A 25,493-nucleotide genomic window follows, 5' to 3' on the forward strand; every position below is an offset into this window, starting at 1 on the left:
ACCGGTCTCCACTGGAACTAGGCTATGTACACACCATATATCCAAGGCACATTTAAAACTCATTCCCCCCAAGAATCCTGGGAACTGTACTTTACCACTCACAGAGCTATAATTCCCAGCACCCTTAAGAAATGACAGTTCCCAGGATTCTTAGGGGGGAGTCACATGCTTTAAAATGTATGATGTGTAGGCAGTCTCTGTCACCTCGTCTCGATTTAATATACCCTACAGGATTGTTGTGAGAATCAAAGTAGGTAACCCCCATGTTTACTGTCCTGAGTAATCAACAGTTTCAGAACTGTTGTCCAATGTGAGGTCAACTCAAGACCATAGATGTTTGCCCCCAGTTTACAGGGTTTTCCCAACAGCATCTGTCTTGCTAACATTATTTTAACCCATTACACAGAGAGAAACAACATGCCCATGGCAGGAAATGAATTTCACCTGGGTCTGGGCTCCAGTCAAGATGGCCGTCACCTGCACTTTGTTGCATAAAGCCAACATCAGCTCTACTCTTGTTCTGGATCCAGAGCTGTATAATTCTCCTTGTCAGACTGTTGAGTGGGGAGCTGAGAGAAAACAGGGGCTGATTAGTTTGGAAATGCATAAAAAGAGTTTTCCAGCATGATTCCTGACTGTAATCCAAGCAGCTGTGTTCTCTCTGCTTTGGCATGTAAAGCCCTTGTGTAATTTTCTGGGCTTGAGGAAAGCTAGTGGTACAGATTTATCAAGGCCTAGGTTTTTTGTTTTAAAGGGGGAGAGGGCTCTGCTCTTAATCAGGCCACTGAAAGTTACAATGTGGTTCAGGGCAAACAAATAAAGTGAGGCAGACCAAACCAGGACTTATGACTGCAACAAAGGCTGTGTACACACCATACATTTCAAGCACATTCCCCTGTACTACTACTACTGCTACTACTACTACTACTAATAATAATAATGGGAACTGTAGATTATCCTTCACAGAGCTACAATTCCCAGCACCCTTAACAAACTACAGTTCCCAGAATTTGTGTGTGTGTGTGACTGCTTTAAGTGTATGGTGTGTATGCAGCCAAAATACAACATTGCAGCCGATAAGGCATGCTAAGCAGAGATTCCTTTAAAATGTCAAGCAAAGGTCCTAGTGTCCAGGTTGTACGGTTTGTAAAGGATAAACAAATATATATTAGGGTGAGCAGGACAGGATTCAAGATATTTAATTGGGAATGCATGGAAAGAGGAGTGGGGCCGTACACACTAGCCTCACCCCTAATGTCCCTCTGTTCCTGCCAGCTCCACCCCTGAACTCCACATGTTTGACTGAATCCTTCACAGAATCCTGCAAGCAAGGAGGAACACGCTGCAGTGGATCAGGCTGCCTCAGAAGGTGGTGCACTTTCTTTCACTGGTGGTGTTTAAGCAGCGGCTGAGCCGCTGTCTCTCACAGATGCAGTAGTTGTTTCCTGCATTCCAGATCCTGCACTGAGCAGGGGATTGGCTAGATTGACAGGTTCCCAAGCATTTCCTCCTATAGACTGCTTGAAAATTGATGAGGGCTTTGGCGAAACCCTTAATGATTTCCCTGCCTGTTGTAATGTGCTGTGCAAGATACTGTATGATTTTTAATTTTATTTTTAGTCTTTACTTATTCTGTGCAATGCAAATTGTCATACAATAAAATACAATAAAAGAAATAAAAGAATAAATGAAAATACAATTAAAAATCAATGTGAATATTTAATGCAACAGATGTGCATCTCCTGCCTTCAGTGACAAATCCAAAGACATACTGTGGACCACCTGAATGAAGTTCATGGACCACTGATGGCCTGCAGACCATAGTTTGGGAATCCCTGAAGTATATAGCCTCCAGGGTCCCAACTCTAAAATTCTTTGATCTCACTATTCCTCATTATTACAGTGCTTGCTCTTCCCTGCTGTTGCCAGTTCACACCTTGTTGGTTCAGGGAAACTGTAAGGACACAGATTTTGGTTAAATATTAGGAGAAACTTCCTAATGGCAAGAGCTGTTCAACCATGGAACTGTTGGGAGTAAAGCACCAATGCACGTTACAAGCAACTGAACCAATAGGGGGGATAGACAGAAAGGCAATCTATTCTTCCCTCTGCTGATTCTTCCTCTAAAATATTTTTGCAGTCTTTGCTGCTCCCCTTCCTCCCTTCTCTTCCTGTCTTTGTTCTCAGTATGTTAGCGATGGATGTCTGAGTGGAAATCACCTGGCTGCTTCAGCATGTATAACTTTACCTCTTTGTAGTAATAAACCTTATGTTTCTTTATTCTTTCGGCTTCAACAGACTTCCTCAGGAGATGGTCTTAGGTCCAGGCTATCTGTCAGAGCGCCTCTCCCTCTATGAACCTGCTCGGACTCTAAGATCCTCCAGCGAGATTCTACTCATTACCCCTTCCTTCCTGCAAGTTCATCTTGCAGAGACACAGAATAGGGCTTTTTCTGTGGTCGCCCCTAGACTGTGGAATTCTCTCCCTATTGAGGTCCGGTTGGCTTCCTCATTATCGAATTTTCGTGCACAGGTGAAGACTGTTCTATTTAGACGGGCTTTTAACCAATGTAGTTAGTTTTAACCTATGTTTATTTAATTTTAATTGTATTTTAAATTGCTTAAACTGAATATCATGTTTATTAATTATTTCTGTTTTAATGTAAGCCGCCCTGAGTTCCTAGGAAAAAGGGAGGGGTATAAATATTTTAAATAAATAAAATTAAATAAATGGTAGGCTCTCCTTCGCTGGAGGTATTTAAGCAGAGGCATGCTGCAGTTGCATTCTGCATTGCAGATCCCTGCAATGAGCGTGTCCCTACCCTACCAACTCTATGATTCTATGGTTTCACATGTTGCTGCAAAGTTAATGTTGAAAAGAATAGAATGTTACAGACCAACCGTGCTTTCCCAGTATAACCTTACCTTAAAGAATAAACAAACCCTTTTTTTTAAAAAAAAAAATTAAATTTCAATCTGCACTGTGTAATCAGTTCTGCCATTCATATGGAATTTGTTACAGAGGAGTAAAGTTAAAAACAATATAGAACATAACATAGAAAAGGAAAAAAAATACCCCCCGATGAGTAAGGTAAGGCTGCATATATACCATACATTTAATGCACCTGACTTCCCCAAAGAATCCTGGGAACAGTATGTTATTACTGGTGCTGAGATTTGTAGTTCTGTGAGGGGCATACTACAGTTCCCAGTATTCTTTTGGGGAAGCCATGTGCTTTAAATGTGTATGCAGCCTCAGAGTCATGTCTAGATTGTCAGATATGTGTAGTATCATTCACAGTACAGGACATAGGCGTTGCCTATTCTTATGTTATCAATCTTGACGGGTCCCTCCAGAGGCAGCTGTGAGAGTGCTCTTTCTTCTTATGTACTGAGTAAAGCAGTACCAGTTTTCAGCAAAATCACCATGGTCAGTGTTTCCTCTTAAAGCTTTTAACAGCTTAAGATAGTTTCTCCAAAAGGGTGGCCTTTGAAATAAGTGGAAGACAGAGTAAAGGGATACAGAATGCCATGGGAGGCTCAGATACCAGCTGGGAAGACAAACAAGAACTTTATTGTCATTCTCTATTCACAAGAACAGAACAGCAACAGGAAAGTCCTACCTCCGCCAAGACACAACTAAGTCCAGTGCCACCTAGTGACTACATTATATGAGGGGGTACTTTTTTGACCCCCAAGGGCCTCATTCCCTCATTGCCATTCCTTTGGGGGACCTGCATGCCAGTGGTGATTGGAGGCCAAAAGAAGGTGGGGCCAAAGTTGGCTGCAGGCCACACTATGACACGCATGCACATAGATGCACCTAGGGTTGGGTGACTCTCTCAATTTCAGTTTCTCTCAGTTTCTCAGTTTCCCAGTCTTAAGTTCAGTTCTCCACATTTCCTCATCAGTTAGCAAATTCTAGTTTTTAAAAGTCCTCATGAGAATTCTTCAGCATTTCAGTGCAAATTTCTTCTAATATACAATTTTGCTGAATGTACACATTTTTGCAAGCAATTTTCTCCAATAGAGTGCATTTTGGTATGTTATTATCACTAATGTTTCCATTGTTATGCCCAATTTATGATGTATATGCGTTATTGTACCATTGCTTGCTTGGAGAACTGCATTGCAAAACTCAGAGAACTGCAAATTTTGAAGGATCGCTATGTTGCAGTTCACATATTGTTTCAGGAAGTGTAGATTAGGTAAATTCACCTTTAAATGTGCTGAATTGGCATTCTCCCTAGTTCTAGTTTAAAAAAAAGTTCTGCAAGCCTAAAATATCCTATCCACTCCTTGTGAAGATCATTCATCAGGGTTTGATTGGGGTGGGGGGGGGGGTTGCAGGAAGGCTTTGATATGAAAATAGGTGCCTTACATTTGTCCCTATTTTAATATGTGAAATTTTATTTATTTATTTAGACAATTTATATACTGCATATATTTAGATGAAACTCTCAGGGGTGTCCAACATAGGTTTAACATCTTAAAAAGCAAACACAACAGCAACAAAAACTACACCAATGTGCATAGAGATGTTATAATCCTGTGAATTAACAAATAGAGGGGAGGTATCACAGCTCTGCCCAGCAGGGACAATCTGGAAGGTCCAAAGCAGGAACAGAAAATACTACATTTTCCCAGCTTCTCCCTTCAAATAAATCAGGACTCCAGAACCTTTCAACTTTGCAAGCTGATCTGTTCTAATAAGAAGGGAATGAAAGGCTATGTCCCTCTGGAAGCCACCAGTGCAATAAATCTCCAATGTACAAACACATCACCGATTCCCAGATGCATTCGTTTCATGGTATTGTTTTAACAGAGAAATTATGCTGTAATCAACACAGCCCTTGGCTGGATGGCTGTGTCCAACATGCTGCTGGCAGATGCGACCCGAAATAAAGGAATGCGAATGGAGGCCAAAAAAAGCCTGGCAGGAACCAACCTACGGGCCTAGCGGCTGGGCTCATGTATGTACTTCCTGTGGCTGCCTGAATGTGTGGACTGCCACTGGGGTTACATCTCCTATTTAGAGAGGATCCATAGAAAAGGCAGTTATGGTGGGGTGATGAGGACAGCTAGCATGTTCTTGAGCCATGTATTCTATTTACAGAGGAAAGTCCTTTATTTGAAGGACTGTCCTATCTAAGTTCGGTTTAAATGTAATAAAACCTTAATAAAGGAGAGCTGGAGCCTTGAAGTTGCCCATCACCAGAACTGAAATCACCTGATCACAGTCCTCCCCACTATGATGAGATTTACTGCTTTTCTTTTTAAAGTATAGGGTTGTATTCAACTAAGTCCTACTTAGAGCGGACCTACTGAAATTAATGGTCCCAAGACAGTCGTGCTCATTAACTTCAATAGATCTTCTGTGACTATGATAGCACTGTATATAATCCATAGTTATTAATTCTAACATTGCTTCTAGACATTTTAATAAGCACATGCACATTTTATGTAAATATGTCCTTTTTATTGTTGTTGTTGATACTTATGCTTTTTTTTTTTGACAATGCGCAAGTGACCATTCTATCCTGAGGTGGTTTCCAGCCTGGAATCAGCCCCCAGCCCCCTCAGGCACCTGCCAGGACCTGAAACCTATGGGGGATGCCATTTTATTTTCCCATAATGCTTTAGAGTGGCATTATATCAAGGGCACTGTGGAAAATTTATAGGGCAGCTCCCAGACACCCAGTGTTATTTAGAGTGCTGCTGCTACTCACCAAGACCCACTGACATAAGAATGGGGCTTCCTGAGGGCAATTTGCAAGTGACCCCTCAAATCTGGAGTCAGACCCAGTTGGTTCTCAAGTGAGAGAGGATCAAAGTTATGCTATCTGCTTTCATATTCTGCCCTCTTCCCAAAACATGATTCCTTCTATTTCAGAGGCTGAAGAAGAGTGACGTATAGAGGTCTTTTCACCTGCAACACCCACATCTCCTATTTGCTTGCACGTGGTAGACATTGGAGCCCTATTCATGTGTGAGGGGCATAATCATGTTCACTGTTCTTTAACCTTGGGTCCCAAGATGTTGTTGGACTAGAACTCCCATCATCCTTGGCCCTTAGTTAAGGGGCTGGGTTTGATGGGAGTTGTAGTCCAACAGCATCTGGGGACTCAAGGATGAAGACCAAGTATAGGAAACCTGTGACCTTCCAGATATTGTTGGACTCCAACTCTCATCAGCTCCAGCCAGCTTGGCCAAAGGTCGGGGTGATGGAAGTTGTAGTCTAGCAACATCAGAAGGACCACAGGTTCCTCATCCCAGTCATAGATTGAGGAGGAAAACCACACTTTTAACTTTACCTGGACATCATAACTTCTTCTTTAACAACCACATGTTGTGCATTGTTTTCTAAAGAAAACCCAGCATGTGACCACCCATTTATGTGTAGGGACTCCACATAATCAAGACACCTGCACAATCTCTGCTGTGGTCATCTGGAGCCCATGCTCATGACCAGGAGATTATGAGTTTCGCTTTCTTTATAGATGACTACATACAATATGTGAGTGTGAAGGAAGAAGATGCGATGTCAAGGCAGGGCAAAAGCACAGTCCTGTTCCACAATCCACACAGTTATGCCCTTCATGTAAGTAGCATGTGAACAGGGCTTGGGGGAGCTTAATTTTAAAAAATAGGGTTTGCAATAGTTAAGCTTGCCTGGAAGTTCTCCCCTTGCTTTGGAGACCTCTAATACTGTTATGGGAGTTTATTGTAGATGCAGGGTAGGGACACATTACTGCTTAAACACCCCTGATCTTTGACTCTGGGTACACACAAGGTCGCCCACAACTACCAGCAACCCACTGGTTTCTTCTGAAATACTGCGTTTTGGTGTGGTATAAACAAAACCAGCTGAGTTTAAAACTGTTTGAGTGGAGAATCCCAGGTGTATACAGTGGAAAATTTTCCTGGGGGTGGTCCTACATACCTTCTGCCCGGTGTGTGTGTGTATCATAGAGGAGCAACCCATTTCCCACCCACCCATTCCCTGTCCACTGCAATTCTACCTGTGTCTACTCAGAAGTAAGGTACATTGAATTCAGTGGGGCTTACTCCATGGTAAGTGGGTTAGGATTGTAAGTATTGTTCATTTTAAAATGGGGAGAGGGGAAGAGAGATGTGCTCATCTCTGCCCATGGTCTCTGTAAACAAGAAAGGGGGGGAGGAATCTGTCTCATCTCACTCACTTTGATTATTCATTTAAAGTGCCAACAACACCAGGAGAAACAAGAAGACGATTTCCAGGGGGGTGGAGTTGGAAGGATGAAAGCTTCACCAATCCGAGTTTGGGTGGGTGGAGAAGTGGGGAAACCGAGTACAGAGAGCAGGCTGCTGAAGCCCCTGGGATTTGCAAAGTCAAATTGAAATACAACAAGAAAAAACAGCCGTACTGTGTTTTAAGCCTTTAATGTGCACATAGCTGTAGAATTGGTGGGGAGTTACTTGTAGCTTTGGTGGCAGCTCAGGCTATGGGCACACTAGTCGCTTGACAAGCAGCCAGAATGGTTTTTCTGGCTGTATTTTGAAGTGACTCTGTCCTCTGCTGGCTACACCTCTCTTCCCCACTGCTGACTCCAGACCTTTCAGGACCGCCCACAGCAAAGCGCTGGGCCAGTCCCCATTGTTGCCTGAGCCTGCAGCAAAGTGTTTCCATTGACCACACCTGAAAGAGAAATTGATTGATTTACCAATCAGTTGCGTAATCTGCCTGAAGCTGAATTTTTTAAAAATGCACTCAATTGGATTTGACCAAGGTTTTAGAGTAAAAAGGGGTGGAGTTTGACTAGTATCATATACCCCCATTTTCAGAAACAAGAGGTGGAATGCACTGGAACCGGCATGACAGTAAATGCTTCTCTACTTTTAGGCACTCTCTTGGCTACCTCACCCAGAAGACTTTGCTCTGAAGGACCACCTTATTTATTTATTTAATTTATTTATTGTACTTATATACCGCCCCATAGCCGAAGCTGTCTGGGCAGTTTACAGTAACTAAAAACATTAAAACAAATATACAAATTTAAAAACACATCTTTTAAAAACAATTTAAAACACAATTTAAAATTTTTATAACAATTTACAACACATGCTAAAATGCCTGGGAGTGAGTCAAGACAGAGAGGAGGACGTGGAGGGGGAGCAAAGAGCCTTGCCTTGCCAGGTGGCTGGCCGATTGGCCAGCTGAACAGTCACCCAGCCAAGCTAATAATGGAAAGAGTAGGGAGCACCAATGTGTTGCTGTTGTACCCCATTGCCTGAGACAGTTGCCTCACTCTGCCTCATCACTGGGCCAGCCCTGCACGTCCTCTTCACTAAGGAAATCCCAGGATCAACCCCCAGTTAAAAGTAGCAGGCAATAGAAAAAGCTGGTCTGGCTGAAATCCTGGGCAGCTGCTCTCCTTAAGATTAGACAGAATTGCCCTTTGTTACCCTTCCCCATCCATGAATCCTCCAGATACTGCTGAATCATCCCTGACTTGGCCATGCATGCTAGGGCTGATGGGAAATGTAATCCAAAACATCTGAAGAGCACCAGGTTGGGGAAGGCCAGGATACATGGACCAATCTTCTTACTCAATACAAGGGAGCTTCACCTGTCCGTATTGTAGCCTCTCCGTTCTTTAGGCAGGAGTTGTGGCATTTTTATGTTCTGTGCATTGTCAGTCATGCCTTTGTATTGTATTGTTATGCTTATCTCCTCTTCTCCAGGCAGTGACAAGTTCCAGGCTTTTGTTTCCTTTGGAAGGGGGTCACTGGAGGATTATTGGCATTTTGTTAAACTTGATTTATTTACAAATATACAGGTTGAGCATAGGTAAAGACAATGTAAAACACTCCGGAATATAGCCACTCTCCCACCAGATTTCCAGGGAGACAGGCAGAACACTAAGAAGCTTACATTGTCCAAATTCAGAGTTCTCTTCCTCTGCCTCAAAAATATAGTTCTTTTTACACACGTATAGCACACTGCCCCCCAAAAAACTGTCTAATGTGGGGAATGAATTGAGATGAGTCATATTTTCTGACCATATCCGTCTTTCTTTGCTCCCACAGAGATATGTCACCGGAACACCATGGGCTAGCAGTACTCCTTTGTCAAGTCTGAGTATTGCCCCAGGGTAATCCATAATGATAGCCCTATTCAAAGATATCTGATAGGATACCTATAACAATATGTTTGGGACCATGGCACTGCATGTGAACATCTGGTTCTCCAGGCCACTTTCCTAATTAGAATACCCTCCACTCCCTCAAATCTGCTGTTCTCCTTGTGGCAAACATAGGAAGCTGCCTTATACTGAATCAGTTAATTGGTCCATCTAAGTGAGTGTTGTCTACACTGACTGGCAGTGTCTCTCCAGGGTTTCAGGCAGAAGTCTCTCCCAGCCCTACCTGGAGATGCCAGGGACTGAACTTGGGACCTTCTGCATGCAAGGCAGATGCTCTACCACTGATCTACAGCCCTTCACCCCAAAAGTACCTTTTCATGGATGTTTCATGTTCACATCCCCACCATACAATTAAAATATATTTAAAGCATGTGGATTCCCCTAAAGAATCCTAGGAACTGCAGTTTGTTAAGTGTGCTGGGAACTGTTGCTCTGTGAGGGGTAAACGACTGTTCCCAGGATTATGGGGGGGGGAGCCATGACTGTTAAAGTGATATAAATGTGCTTTAAATGTATGGTGTGGATGTGACCTGTTGGGTATGCTTTAAGTTGGATTCCTGCATTGAGCAGGGGGTTGGACTCAATGGCCTGACAGGCCCCTTCCAACTCTGTGAATCTATGACCTTCATGTACAGTTTGGCCCTTAAGTTGTTTTATCTGGAGTTGCTGAGGATTGAACCAAGGTCTTTTGCATGCAAAACAGATGCTGAGCTATCGGTCCTGGCCATAAACAAAAAGACAATTGGACTGCACTGAACTATATGCATATTTACTACCCCACATCTGCCCTTGCCTCCATCTCCCTCTATTATCTCCGTTGTTATCAGTTTTTAGATTGTATGTTCCTCCAGACAGGGACCCCTGTTCTTGTATTTTGCTGGCCCTCTCCCTCCCACCCTCCTTGCCACACACCCCTACCATCCATCAACACATGAAGCCATGAGACTAAACAGCTGTCTCAGGAAAGGGTTTTGCAATAGTATGTCCAAACTCATTACACATCAGGCCAAACAATACCCAAAGTGGCATCTGAGGGCAATTTCAAGGTTGTTGGTCATTAATCACATGCTGACAATTCTGACAGGGCCAGTCACTCCAAAGAGTTCAGCCATCTGGGGAAAAGCAAGAGAAGAGCCCAGGGACAGGCACTTGCTTCCTTCATGTGGCTTTCTGTTTGCAGTGGCACAAAGGATCCGGGCAGCTTTTGCAAAAAGCGTGTATGAGGCGTCCCGACATGCTCTTTCTCCACTAGGGATAGGTGGGTGGAATAGGGTTAGGGAAGGAGGAAATGATCCAGTATGTGTCCCTTGCATGCAAGTAAACAGGCACGTCTGTTCTGTCCAAAGTCCACACAGATTAAAAAAAAAAAATTCTAAAGGAAGGTACACTTTCAACAGATTGCAATTGTTTGGGATCTGTCCAGGTAAAACAACCTACGTTTAAGTTGTCCAGGTAAAACAACTTAAGGGCCAAACTGTACATGAAGGTCATAGAATCACAGAGTAGGAGAGTTGGAAGGGGCTTATCAGACCATTGGGTCCAACCCCCTGCTCAATGCAGGACCACTTATACGGTGGGCTGAGGGCTGCCCTGGTTCTTTCTTTGAAACAGCTAGAAAGTGCAGGATTTGCTTCACTTGTTGAAATTTTTTGAGTAAAAAGTCCCTGGATGAGGCTGTCCGTTGATGTGCCACCCCTTCCTGGGCCATTGTACGGAGGAAAAGATGGCTGCCCTCATGTACCTCTGGGAGCAGCCATCTTTGTTCCATACAATTGGCCAGAGACAGAGGAGCTGCTTCTCCCAGTATTCCTTTTTGTATTGTAAACTAGCAAGTGGGGACTGTCTTGTTTTTCAATACCTCCACAGCACTTAGAACATTTTAGGTGCTTTTAAAGACAGCAACGGTGACAACAACAACGACAACAACAGGACATTGCAGTTGGTGTGTGAAACTGGTACATAGGCTGTTTCTCATGGGACCATTGGCAGGATGATTTATCTTCACATGCTTATGTACAACAAATCAGATGCATCACTGGAGCACATGAGCCATGAATTGGAGCAGAAATGAAGACTGGAGGGTGATCAGTAGCTCCCCATCTTCTTGTTCTCTGTGACCTTTGAAAAACTAGAAGATTGTCAGCATACCTTCTCATAATCTTCTCCTGCCCCAGCCTACATATATCCATTTCCTTTAACCTTTCATCATAGGATTGGCCTCCAGTCCGCTGTCATCCTTGCAGCTTTGCCCTGATCCTTTCCAGCTTGTCAACACCCTTCTTGAACGATGGTACCAGCAACACAGTATTCCCAATGTGGTCATATCCTAAGGCTGACTGTAGCAGATGAGTCCACTTGGACTTGTGTGATATGTTTGAGCAAGGATTTCTGTTTAAGCCTGCATACTTACTTGGGGATAAGTCCATTTGCCCTCAGTGGGGCTTACGCAAGGGGCCAGGTGTTAGGAGTAAACCCTGCAAGGTCAGGAAAAAGCACTTACTTTGCCAATCTGGCTATTGCCACTTGGTGTATCGGTGATACTGGCCTCTCCTCTCGACTCCTGGGATCTTAATAATAACAGCAACAACAACGCCATCAATGTTATAAAGTACAAGAGATAATATACGGCTCCAAGGAGCTTAGAGTCCAAAAATTAGCACAGGGAAGTAGGGGTGGGGGGACAAATTAGATTCAGTTCACATTTAAAGCCAAATCTATCAAATCCACACTTTCTGAAACCACATGGGATATTTCTACTTAGTCACCTGAGCTACCTCATGACAAAGGAGGCAGTGAACTGGGATGGGGGGCTCAGACGCTTCATGGGGACCAAGGGAAGTTCTCAAGGGTGCCATTATGCCTCTGGGTACCAGGTTGGTGTCCACAGCAGTAGAGAATGAGAACAGACACAAGGGGACACTTCACACAGCACATAGTTCAACTATGGCATTCACTCCCATAACATGTAGTGATGATCATCAATTTGGAGAGCATTAAAAGGGGGATTAGACAAGTTCATAATTGATAAGAGCAGGGCCAGCACCAGAGGCAGCCAGGTCAGGCCCTGGCCAAGGGACCCTGGGTCCCAAGGAACCCCTGAAGGGCCCCTCCTTAGGGTGGGTGGGTAGTGCTCCCTTCCATGATCCACGGCAGTGTTGGCTCCCGACCCTGCCACTGATCGCAAGAGGGAGTTCCCAGACACCCCCCCTACTACCACGCAGGCCCGTGACACCCACCTGCATGCCCCACCTACCTCTCCCTTGATGTAAATGCTGGTTGTGCTGTAGGCACAAGCCTGCCATCAACTAAGATGGCGGGTTTTCCTAAGGGCAGATTCCCCTTCTGCCATCTCGGTTGATGGCAGGGATGCGCACGCATAGCATGCACTCATGCCACCAAGCAAGATGGCGGCAGAGGCATCAGCCCCTTAGGGAAACCTTGGCTCCCATCTTGGCCATCAGGAACTGATGCTGCCATGGATCGCGGAAGGTAGGTGGGTGTGGCACGCGTGCGGGTGCCAGGGCAGGCTGGTGCCCAAGGGCCCGGGCATGCCTGGCACCAGCCCTGGATAAGAGAGACCATCTTCACTGTGCCAGAGACCACCTTGACTGTGAGTGCTGCAACATCCTCTCCCTGCTTGCTGCCCTCTTTCCACCTGGCCTGGGAGGGTGGGGCCCTGACTGACTGACTGCACCTATAAAAGCTGCTGCTGCTGCTTGAAGATGCCAGAGACTGTCTTGAGTGGGAGCTGTTGTTTAGGCCTCAATTTAATTCGACTGGTCAATTATTTTTGCTGTTCTTGGGATTATGTTTTTGTATTTTATTGTTGGACCTTCGTATGGATTATAAGGATATTGTTTCAATCTATTGTATATTTTTCAGCAAGGTGTTTTCTTTAACTTATTGTTTTACTGTATGAATTTTGTTTTGCAACAGTGAATTCTGCAGCTTTTTTTTTCATGTTATGAGCTGCCTTGAGCATAGATTAATATGGAAAGGCAGCATACAAATAAACCACGATGATGATAAGGCTATTGATGGTTACTCTCCACAATGCTAGGATATTACCTCTGGCAGTGGAAGTGGTATTCCTTTGAATACTATTTGCTGGGGAACCTGAGTGAAAGTTGCATTCATGTCCTCCTGGCTTTCTAAAGACAGCTGGTTGGCCACCGTGAGATCAGGATGATGGAGTAGATGGGCTTTTGGCCTGATCCAGCTGGGCTCTTCTTATGTTGTGACCAAGGATTCCTGGGGAAAGTGGGTTTTGAGGAGGAAGTAAGTGTGGTGAAGATGTAGAAGGTCCCTGTTGAATCCTTAGCATCTCCAGGGAAGGCTGGGAGAGACCCCAGTCTGAAACACTGAAGAGCCACTGCCCGTCAGTGTAGACATTACTGAGCTAGATAGACCAATGGTCTGGCTCAGTATAAGGCTGCTTGCTATGTTCCTATGGTGGCATCTCATCCACGCTCATGTTCTGTATGGGAATTGAATGAATGAAGCCTGAGCGAAGCTCACTAGTTCCCCTGAACAATTCTTGAAAGGCACTGAATGGTGGGATAGAACAAAAGCCTCCACTGACCAACCTTATCCAGACTTGGGCAAGAGCTGAGCTACTGTGCCAATGTTTCAACACGTGCTCATACTCAGTACACGACCTACATTCCAGCCTCTTTTCAATGTTGTGTGACTTTACCTATAAATCTATGCCCGAGCAGAGATTAGAATCCAGGTCCAGGGTCAACATACTATCCAATACACCAGAAGTAGGGGGGGAAAGCCACGGCTCAGTGGTAGAGCATCTACCCTGCAAGCAGAAGGCCCCAAGTTCAATCCCTGGCATCTCCAGTTAGAGGCGGGAGAGACTGTTTTGTTTGCCATGCCTGAAACCCTGGAGAGCTGCTGCCAGTCAGTGTAGATAATACTGAGCTAGATGGACCAATGGTCCAACTCAGTATGAGGCAGCTTCTTGTGTTCCAAGTTTTCACAGGGGAAGGGCCATGGCTCAGTGGCAGAGCATCTGCTTTGCATGCAGAAGGTCCCAGACTGAATTCCCAGCACCTCCAGGTAGGGCTAGGAGAGAACCCAGCCTGGAACCCTGGACAGCCTCTGACAGCCACTGTAGAAGATAATGAGCTAGATGGAGCAATGGTCTCACTCAGTATAAGGCAGCCTGTGTTCCTATGAGCGGTGAACTTTTTTGTTTGTTTGAAGGCAGTGCAGGCGAGTGGCTCCGATGTCAGCGGGGAAGTGAATCCGCTCCAGGTTTTACTTAACTCAGCACCTTGGACAGCTCTTTGAAAGTTCAGACTAAAACCCAGAGCAGATTCACTGCCCCACTGACATCTGCACTACCAGCCTCCGCTGTTTGAGGGTCACATACCAGTATTGGTGAGGCCAGAGCCAGTGGTGGGTGGAAGCAGGGCCCAGAAGGGAGTCTTCTTGTCTCCCTCTTTATCTTTCTGTCACCCCCTTTCTCTCTGTTTGTTCCCCTCTTGGCCACCTGCAGGAAATTAGACTGAGGGCTGCATGAAATTAGGCCAAGGGCCACAGGTCGCTCACCTCTGCAGCATGCCCTGCTTGGCCACACTGTATGAAGTACATCTGGGGGAGCACTGTAGTTCCATTCACCAGTGGCAAAACAAATTGTTTTCATTCAAGAAATGCATACTGTGTGTCCCATACCTGGCTGTGTGAGGAGATTTTTCTCTTCCCTTTCAAATCCTGCACCAATCAGCAGGACTCTCTGGAGACAATGCACAATGTCCCTCCCTGCGAGCAATAGATCAGGCTGGTAATGGCTCAGCAGACACAAGTAGAAACCCAGACGTGAATGAATGAATGAATATAAGCTTCTCTATATGGCGGTAGTAGGGGGAATAGCCTTTCTTCTCTGGGTGCTCCCTGCAGCTTTGAGGCACTAGGCTGGAGAGATGTCCTGATGAACATGATGAATGGGGCTTGGATGCAGATCAAAGGCAAGCAAGGCTTAGCTTGATCTCTGCGTGCCTGCACGTGTTTGCACAGGGAAAACATTTCGCTTGGATGTTTCTATTTCAGCAGGTCAGTGGAAAGAATCTCTCTCCAACGATAGCTCTGTTGAGGCCACGCAAGGGCCCAGGTGTTAGATGAAGATGGCAGACCCCAGAACCTATGCAGGCAACTGGAGGAATAACGGGAGCCAATCTCCGTAAGTAAATCAAAGAGCGTAAAGAAAATCCATCAAAACGAAGAGAAAGGCAAAGAGCTTCTTCCCAATACTGGATAGGATGGAAACAGAAGAATCTGATCTGAATTCATGCGCCAAGTGCCCAAGGGACTCACTGTGATAATTCAGTGCATGAGTGCACACACACAAGCTAACTAATCAAGAAACTAACCTTTCATGGACAAGGGCTGTAGCTCAACGGTAGAGCACATGTTGTGCACACACAAAGTCCCAGATTCAGTTTCCAAGTAGGGCTGGGAAAAGACTCCTGGGTAAAATCCTGGAGAGCCACTGTCAGTCAGTGTACGTTGTATTCAGGGGAGCTTACTCCCACGAAACGATGCAATCATGTGGGTCCTAATAAGGTGGGTGTTATGCTATGTATTACCATTCCTTGTTCTGTGTGTGGCTGTGAGATACATGCATGATATTGCAACCAGATTTGCATGATGGTTCCTGAAATCAAGGAGCAGGTTTTCGTTTATGTGGGACACCATATTGGACACCATATTGAATCAAGATGGCGGACTGAACCTTCCAAAACTGTACCGATTTTAACCACTAATTTCAAAAGTGCATGGATTTTTTTGTTTTGTAGAATTCCCAACCAATGCTGGGTGTAAGGCTGCTTGTGTATGTATGTATATGTGTGTGTGTATTGGAGCAATACAGCTAGCTGTCTGCATCCTCAGAGGTCATGGCTATGGGAGTGATCATGATAAGCTCCCACACCAGAGTTAACTATTATGCCACCATAGAGGACTGTCCTCTGACAGCCCTTCAAATAGAAAATTGTGCTCTGTAAAAAAGGACACATGGGTCCCTTATGGCATGAACGACCTTCATCTAGCACACCACACTGGCTGGGTTCAGACACAATGCCAAATCATGGTTTGTTTTAAAATCTGAATCTAAGCCTGCCTATAAACTGTAGTTTGAAGTTGCTTTGCAAACCACAGTAAGGGTTCATTGTGATTTGCTATTATATCTGAAGTCACAGACCACTGACAAACCACACTTAGGACCATTGCTCCATCTCAAGAGGCTGCTGCACCAGGGAGACAGAAAAGAACATATAAACTCACAAAGCTGTGGCTTGCCTTCTGTATATCTTGAATCTAAAACCACAGCATGGATTCTTAACTAGTTTGCACACATCCCATGGTTTTGTGTTATGTTTGGATCCAGCTGATATCTGAGTGGTGAACCACATTCACCTAGGTGGCCCACAAATTATGCAGTCCTGGTGTGTGTGTGGGAAAAGAGCAACTCTACCAATATAGCTAAACAGAAATGTAGGTGTGGGCAACCTTTTTGAGCCCAAGGGCTGCATTATGTCATGGAAAAATGTCTGGGGCCATATACCATTACTAGGCAGGGCCATATGCAAAAATGAGCATGTGACTGTTATCCTTGTATGGTAGTATATATTCCAGTCATGCAAAAGTCAGAGGTTTCTACACCCCCACATCTCTCCATCCAGGCAAGCAAGTGGCATTATCACAGTTCAAGGACACATTCCACCCAGGTAAAACCACTCAAGGAGGGGGTGCCTGTGGGAGTGGCCCAGAGAGAACCCTAAGGGCCAAATAGAGAGCCTGGAGGCCACATTTGGCTCCCAGGCCTGAGTTTCCACACCAATGCAGAAGGGCAAACCAAGGACATGCATTGATGGATGGGTGTCAAGCTGAATAAACCCTGTGGATTGACAATGCCGGGATGGAATTGCGGGTGAAGAGTTTCTGTCCGCCTTCTCAGAAAACCATAAATAAAGCCAAGGCTGCCTAAATGGGAGATGTAAAAGAGCCAAGTTCCGTCCGTCTCGTCTCACCCAATTTATGGCACTGCAAATTTCAGAGATCTAAGCAAGGTCTGGACTGTGTAGTCTGTTCTGCCGGTGCCTGGAGAAAGCAAGGAAGAAGAAAAATCCTGTCCTCACTGAATCATATTTATCATCTTTAAATACAGTATACATATGCAGGCCCATGTTCATCCCTGGATCCATAAACATCTTTTAACTAACTGGGCTCAGGCTAGGCTTCTTTCAGCAGTAATTTATATTTAACTTTTTCCATATGTGGAGCCTGTCGCCTTAGTGTCATTTCCGGGAAAACATGGGGGGTGGGGAAGAGAAAGAGAGAGAGAAAAGAGAGAGGGGGGAGAGTTATGGGGTGGGGGAAGTGAGGGAGCTCCATGTTCTAGCCTGCTAGAACAGGCTCACTGCCACTCCTGGCACCGCCAACAAAATCTACCCAGCGGAGCCAGCACTCATTAATCATTTGAACTACTAAACTGCCAGCTCCTTTCAAGATCTTTCAAGAAGTGTTTTCACCCAAAATAGAGCTTGAAAATGCGCCGGGGCCCTACTTTCAGAACCTCATCAATCTGGCTATTATGGGGAGTGTCAGGCAACCCCTGACAGACAAGGCTGCTCTGTTTGAGGGCCCCCGACTCCCTCAACCTGTCATATCAAGGACCTGATCAAATTGGACAGCTTCATTTGTACCTACAGAATAGATAAAAGGGCTGTTCATTGAAACAAATGGAGGGGAGGAGGGGAAGGAGCAGGGAGAAGGGCAAAGCAGGAGCCCTCTGTGTAGCGAGAGAGAGGGCAATCCAACACAGGGCAAGGTAGGAGGCAACTGGATAGCCTTTCAGGGGACACATGCCTAAGTTCACACTCGCAGCATGGTGTCCAGCAATACCAATTTAATAGGCACAGGCAGTGCTTTTCTTTTAGGTGTGTGTGTGTAAAAATGACATGCTGGTACTCATATCTTGATAAAGGTGCCATGAGTGTCAGCAGAAAATGGCTGCCAAAGGCAGGAAAAAAAGAGGCACCACTACTCTATACCGATGTATTAAGTGAGGCTGATGGCTCAACAATCAACTGATGATTAACTTTTTTGGGGCTAACTGAAGTTTCCTTCCTGAGAGAGAGGCCTGTTTCAAAGCTTTTACTAGTGATACTAAAAAAAGCTAACTAGCTTTGGCTTTATTTTATTTTGTTTGCTGACGACAACACACTTTTATCAATGACTGTAGTTTTCAGTAGCGCCTTGCATTCTAGCCTGGACATGCAAGCCTAGCTTTTAGCTGCTTTAAATCTATCACTTGGAGATTCCAGCCTCCTGCTTTTTTTCACTTAGAACAACCTAAGCTTTTTTAACCTAGGAAAACAGAGCTTGTTGGGGGGGGGTGTTCAAGGAAGGCTAAGCCTCCTCTTTTTAAAGCTGACTCTTCCATTGTACGTATTGGTGGAGTTTCCGTTTTACCCAATTCTCCAGAACTGGAGTTTAGCCTGGTTCACTGTGTTCCCTCAGGCTTTCCTGCTAGGGTAGTGTTGAAAACTAGGTTTCTATAGGCTTCCTATCTCTAGAATTCGGCTCATAAGTTCTTTCAAGATTTGGCTCCTAGCTCAAAGTGACCTAAGGTTGCCCTTATTACTCTGAGCTGTTTTGATTAAATAATGAAATGAATGGGTGTTACTTACCCTCTTCTTGCTCTGCTGCTTAACATGCCTTGATGCTTTGTCAGATGGGGCCTTGACGCTTCATCAGCTGGGTGCTTCCTCTAGCTTATGGTACTGTGAGTATTATCACTCACAAAAAAGTTCTGCATATAAGACTAATGCCAATACTTAACACTTGTATAGGGATTATATACCTTAGCACACTGTTTTTCTACCTTGGGTCCCCAGATGTCGATGGACTACAACTCCCATCATCCATGACCGTTGATCATGCTGTCTGGGGATGATGGAAGTTGTAGTCCAACAGCATCTGGGGACCCAAGGTTAATGAACCATGCCTTAGGGCTCCTTCAGATGACCTCTTTATTCAGCATTCATCCTGATTTGCTTGCATGAAGCTTACATGGAGGATAGCCTATGTCTGAACTTTATTAATCATTTGTTCTAATCTGTTGGCAGGGAGGTTACATGGCAATGAGCATTCATCCTGCATTAATCAGGATTTGCTTGGGTGGTGGTTCTATGTCTTCCCATTACTTATTTGTTACTCCCACCATTTTCAGTCCATTTCCCCATCAGTTTCCTAACCACAGTAAGTCTGGGTTTTTGTTGTTTTTAAAGAGGTTTGTTGCACCAGGGAGACAGAGCACTTTAATCCACTTCCATTGCGCAAACCTAGATTACCAGTATGTGCTTCATCCCCAAAAATAGTGACTGAAAGCGACCTCGGTGTCTGAGTACATGCTTTGCATGCAAAACAGCCCGTGTTCAGTCTCTGGTGTCTCCAGTTAAAAAGGGATCAGATCAGAGGTCCTCACATGAGAGTACAGTCCATGTACACCATAGCTGAGCTGTACACTCCTCGTAAGAGTTATCCAAATTGAATGTCCAATGAGGGCAGAGTCTGTGTATACAAGTGTTGAGCTATGCAAATCAGCAAGTGTATGCTCTTACACACGAACACTTGTGCATGTATACAGGCAGCTTGTACCAGTGTTAAGAAAATAAGAACACAATAAGAGCCTTCTGCATTGACCCAGTGGCCCAAATAATCCAGCATCCTGTTCTCACAGTGTCCAACCAGATGCCCATGGGAAGCCAAAAAGCAGGACATGAGCACAAGAGCACTCTGCCTTCCTGTGATTTTCATCAACTGGTACACGGGAGCGTGTTGCCTCCAACTATGGAGGCAGAGCACAGCTATCATGGATAGTAGCCTTTGATGCCATTATCCTCCATGAATTTGTCTCATCCTCTTTTAAATCCATCCAAATTGGTGGCCACCACTGCGTCTTGATGAAGCGAATCCCATGGTTTAACTATGTGCTCTGTGAAGAAGTACTTTCTTTTGTCTGCCCTGACTCTCCCAACATTCAGCTTCATTGGATGTCCACGAGTTCGAATGTTGAGAGACGGAGAAAATCTTTTCTATCCACGTTCTCCATGCCATGCATAATTTTATACAGTTCTACCATGTCACCACCTCTTACTCACCTTATCTCTAAACTAAAAATATGTTAGTTGGTGTAAAGTTACAGATGGATGAGAAATTCGATTCAGTTCGCATTTCAAGCTGAATCTATCAAATTCGCACTTTCTGAAACAATATGAGAGCCAAAACACAGCCATCCTTGGAAATTTACACTTACCTGAATTTTGCAATGCAGTCCGCCAACCAAACACTGTTTACAAAAATGCATGTTAGGGGACAATGTGCATAAAAATGAATATATGAGGGACGGCAACCCTGGACTTAATCCTCAGTGGGGACCGGGACCTGGTGTGAGATGTAAGTGTTGTTGAACTGATTGGGAGCAGTGACCACAGTGCTATTAAATTAAACATACATGTAACTGGCCAATTGCCACGAAAATCCAACACGGTCACATTTGACTTCAAAAGAGGAAACTTCACAAAAATGAGGGGATTGGTAAAAAGAAAGCTGAAAAACAAAGTCCAGAGGGTCACATCACTCGAAAATGCTTGGAAGTTGTTTAAAAACACTATATTAGAAGCTCAACTGGAGTGCATACCGCAGATCAGAAAAGGTACCGCCAGGGCCAAGAAGATGCCAGCATGGTTAACGAGCAAAGTCAAGGAAGCTCTTAGAGGCAAAAAGTCTTCCTTCAGAAAATGGAAGTCTTGTCCAAATGAAGAAAATAAAAAAGAACACAAACTCTGGCAAAAGAAATGCAAGAAGACAATAAGGGATGCTAAAAAAGAATTTGAGGAGCACATTGCTAAGAACATAAAAACCAACAACAAAAAATTCTATAAATACATTCAAAGCAGGAGACCATCTAGGGAGACAATTGGACCCTTGGATGATAAGGGAGTCAAAGGTGTACTAAAGAACGATAAGGAGATTGCAGAGAAGCTAAATGAATTCTTTGCATCTGTCTTCACAGTGGAAGATATAGGGCAGATCCCTGAACCTGAACTAACATTTGCAGGAAGGGATTCTGAGGAACTAAGACAAATAGTGGTAACGAGAGAGGAAGTTCTAAGCTTAATGGAGAATATAAAAACTGACAAATCACCGGGCCCGGATGGCATCCACCCGAGAGTTCTCAAAGAACTCAAAGGTGAAATTGCTGATCTGCTAACTAAAATATGTAACTTGTCCCTCGGGTCCTCCTCCGTGCCTGAGGACTGGAAAGTGGCAAATGTAACGCCAATCTTCAAAAGGGATCCAGAGGGGATCCCGGAAATTACAGGCCAGTTAGCTTAACTTCTGTCCCTGGAAAACTGGTAGAAAGTATTATTAAAGCTAGATTAACTAAGCACATAGAAGAACAAGCCTTGCTGAAGCAGAGCCAGCATGGATTCTGCAAGGGAAAGTCCTGTCTCAGTAACCTATTAGAATTCTTTGAGAGTGTCAACAAGCATATAGATAGAGGTGATCCAGTGGACATAGTGTACTTAGACTTTCAAAAAGCGTTTGACAAGGTACCTCACCAAAGGCTTCTGAGGAAGCTTAGCAGTCATGGAATAAGAGTAGAGGTCCTCTTGTGGATAAGGAATTGGTTAAGAAGCAGAAAGCAGAGAGTAGGAATAAACGGACAGTTCTCCCAATGGAGGGCTGTAGAAAGTGGAGTCCCTCAAGGATCGGTATTGGGACCTGTACTTTTCAACTTGTTCATTAATGACCTAGAATTAGGAGTGAGCAGTGAAGTGGCCAAGTTTGCTGATGACACTAAATTGTTCAGGGTTGTTAAAACAAAAAGGGATTGCGAAGAGCTCCAAAAAGATCTCTCCAAACTGAGTGAATGGGCGGAAAAATGGCAAATGCAATTCAATATAAACAAGTGTAAAATTATGCATATTGGAGCAAAAAATCTGAATTTCACATATACGCTCATGGGGTCTGAACTGGCGGTGACCGACCAGGAGAGAGACCTCGGGGTTGTGGTGGACAGCACGATGAAAATGTCGACCCAGTGTGCGGCAGCTGTGAAAAAGGCAAATTCCATGCTAGCAATAATTAGGAAAGGTATTGAAAATAAAACAGCCGATATCATAATGCCATTGTATAAATCTATGGTGCGGCCGCATTTGGAATACTGTGTACAGTTCTGGTCGCCTCATCTCAGAAAGGATATTCTAGAGTTGGAAAAGGTTCAGAAGAGGGCAACCAGAATGATCAAGGGGATGGAGCGACTCCTTTACGAGGAAAGGTTGCAGCATTTGGGGCTTTTTAGTTTAGAGAAAAGGCGGGTCAGAGGAGACATGATAGAAGTGTATAAAATTATGCATGGCATTGAGAAAGTGGATAGAGAAAAGTTCTTCTCCCTCTCTCATAATACTAGAACTCGTGGACATTCAAAGAAGCTGAATGTTGGAAGATTCAGGACAGACAAAAGGAAGTACTTCTTTACGCAGCGCATAGTTAAACTATGGAATTTGCTCCCACAAGATGCAGTAATGGCCACCAGCTTGGACGGCTTTAAAAGAAGATTAGACAAATTCATGGAGGACAGGGCTATCAATGGCTACTAGCCATGATGGCTGTGCTCTGCCACCCTAGTCAGAGGCAGCATGCTTCTGAAAACCAGTTGCCGGAAGCCTCAGGAGGGGAGAGTGTTCTTGCACTCGGGTCCTGCTTGCGGGCTTCCCCCAGGCACCTGGTAGGCCACTGTGAGAACAGGATGCTGGACTAGATGGGCCACTGGCCTGATCCAGCAGGCTCTTCTTATGTTCTTATGTTCTTATGAATGAAAATAACATACAAAAATGCATTAGATTATGAGAAATGGCTTGCAAAAATGTGTACATTAGTCAATAGTGCCTACAAAAATGGGTTTATTAGGAAAAATTCACACTAAAATGCTGGAGAATATTCATGAGGATGTAAAAAAAAATTGCAAATTGCTGCAGAAATGTGAAGAACTGGATTTAAGAATGGGAAAATGAGAAACGGAGAGAACCGAAATTGACAGATCTTTCCATCCTAACGGGGTGTTGCCAGTGATGGGAAAGACTCCCTGCCTGAGACTCTGAAGAGTCACTGCCAATCTGAGTAGATAGCATTGGGCTAGCATGGACAAATATATTCACCTGGTATAAGGCAGACTCCATTGCTCCCAGTGATGGATGGATGGTGCCTATTGGGACTAGCAGGGAGGAAGTCAGGGAGCCCATCAGTAGGTGAAGCCACAGCTAATGATAGGCTGAACAAACTACTTCTAGTTTTGACCCCATCCTCCTCCTCCCTGTTGAGTTTTACAAGGGTTGAGTTCTACAATTGAGCCTAAGCAGGAGGAAGGCAACAGCACGTGTCACCCCTTGGGCTAGAAGGGAGGCAGGTGGGAGCTGGTGGAGGTTAGTGGGGCAATGCTCCGTTTGCCCTAAGGGACCAGCCTCCACTGAATGCTCCTATCTGTATACTTACAACAGGCCTCTCTGATAAACTGCTATTATTATATCATCCTCACATTGAAGATTTGGGCGGGGGGTTAGCATTGAGGAAGCATCACAGGCTGAATTAAAGTGGAATAAATCCACCACAAATGCACTATTATTGTGTCAAGAACATGTGGCGGAATACACCTGAAATAAAACGCCAGTCTGGAGGGGCCCTTGCTTCAGCTTTCAGGCGACGTTTGCTGTATAACAGAGATGAGGAACTTGGGGCCCTCTGGATGTCATTGGACTCCAAATCCCATCAGCTCCAGCCAGCATGACTAATGGTCAGGGATGATGCAAGCTTAATCCAACAACATTTGGAAATGCCACAGGTTCCCTAGCCCTGCTGTATAAGCACCTTTTCAGTAGCAGTTGCAGTATTACGTTCTGGATTACATAGGATAGTTTCTGAGAAGCTGGTGGACGAAAGTTCTTATCTTTGGGAAAGGAGCTGGATTCTGATTTTTGGTCGCTTCCAGCTCTATGATTTTCTGAAAGTGGATTAACCTGGGAACAGCCAGAGTATGCTAATCATCTTGCAAAGAAAGGTATAGGCATCTGTTATGTTACGGAGGACCTCTGGACGATGCCATTTATTCATTCATTCACGGGGTAAATTTACAGAAGAGGAAATGATTGTAGAGTGATAATGACATGCCATAAAAGTACATGTTTTTTTTTTTGGATGAAAGACCCCTGCTAAATGAACCCTTCCAAAGCAGCCTGGTCACAATCTGTAGCTAGGGGGAGATTTAAACCCTACAGAGACTGGTACTCTTTCCAATTCACTTTTCAAAGTGCTGCAGTGATAAATACTTCCCTTCACTCCCCACTCTGGGTTTCACTCTTCCAAGAGAAGAATGCTTTTGCGGTTCCTTTCTGCTTTGCCAACAATGCTTAAACCGCTAGTTCAGCTTGTGGCCTGCAACAAATCAGCATGTGGCTAGCAAATGTGGATCATATTTAGTTCATGCTGAAGACTCTCTCTCTTCCTCCCTCTCTCCTTCCCCTCCAAACCCTAGCCTTCTTCAGTGTCTTTTAGGTATAGGTGAATCTGTCCATTTTGGTTTCTCTCCGTTTCTCATTTTTCCAGTCTTCAGTTTGTTCCTCCACATTTCCACATCGGGTTGCAATTTATTTATTTTTTCAAATAAAGTTCTCATGCAGATTCATCAGTATTTACATAGAGCTTGGAAAAGTTACTTTTTTGAACTACAACTCCCATCAGCCCAATCCAGTGGCCATGCTGGCTGGGGCTGATGGGAGTAGTAGTTCAAAAAAGTAACTTTCCCAAGCTCTACATGTGCATTTCTCCTCATATACACATTGTTGTAAGCATTTTTGCTAATTAACACCTTTTTGCAAAGCAATTCCCCATAACGCATACAATGCATGTATGCTATTTTCACCAATATATAAATTTACATGCATACTTTTCTGTCTTTGCTACCCTACTTCACAGGGTTGTTGTGAGGATAAAATGGGGGTGGGGGAGAGAAAAATGTGTGCCACCTAGAGCTCTTGGAAGGAAAAAGTGAGATATAAGGGGGAAGTAAGGCATAAATGTAATAAATCATATTTGAAAGGGTTTATCAACAAGAGGAACAGTGTGCAAGAAATGTTGAGACTGGAGCAAATTATTAGACTAAACAAAGCAGCATGTAGATGCATAATGTCTCTCGATGTGTGCATGCAAAAATAGGATTTTTTTGTTAGTGAACAG

General features: G+C 44.4%; 1 protein-coding gene across 1 annotated transcript in view; it reads right to left on the reverse strand.

Moving 5' to 3' along the window:
- Positions 1 to 7,427: 7,427 nt before the first annotated feature.
- Positions 7,428 to 25,493, reverse strand: part of ZNF703 (zinc finger protein 703) — a 39,252-nt gene continuing 21,186 nt past the window's right edge. Inside the window, exons 3-5 of the transcript XR_009758716.1 lie at positions 17,225 to 17,294; positions 11,686 to 11,752; positions 7,428 to 7,678 (exon numbers count right to left, since the gene is read on the reverse strand). The gene's annotated coding sequence lies outside the window, so the exon portion shown is untranslated. The remainder of the gene's footprint in view (positions 7,679 to 11,685; positions 11,753 to 17,224; positions 17,295 to 25,493) is intronic.

Source organism: Rhineura floridana, chromosome 12, assembly GCF_030035675.1.
Source record: "Rhineura floridana isolate rRhiFlo1 chromosome 12, rRhiFlo1.hap2, whole genome shotgun sequence".
Classification (NCBI taxonomy): domain Eukaryota; kingdom Metazoa; phylum Chordata; class Lepidosauria; order Squamata; family Rhineuridae; genus Rhineura; species Rhineura floridana.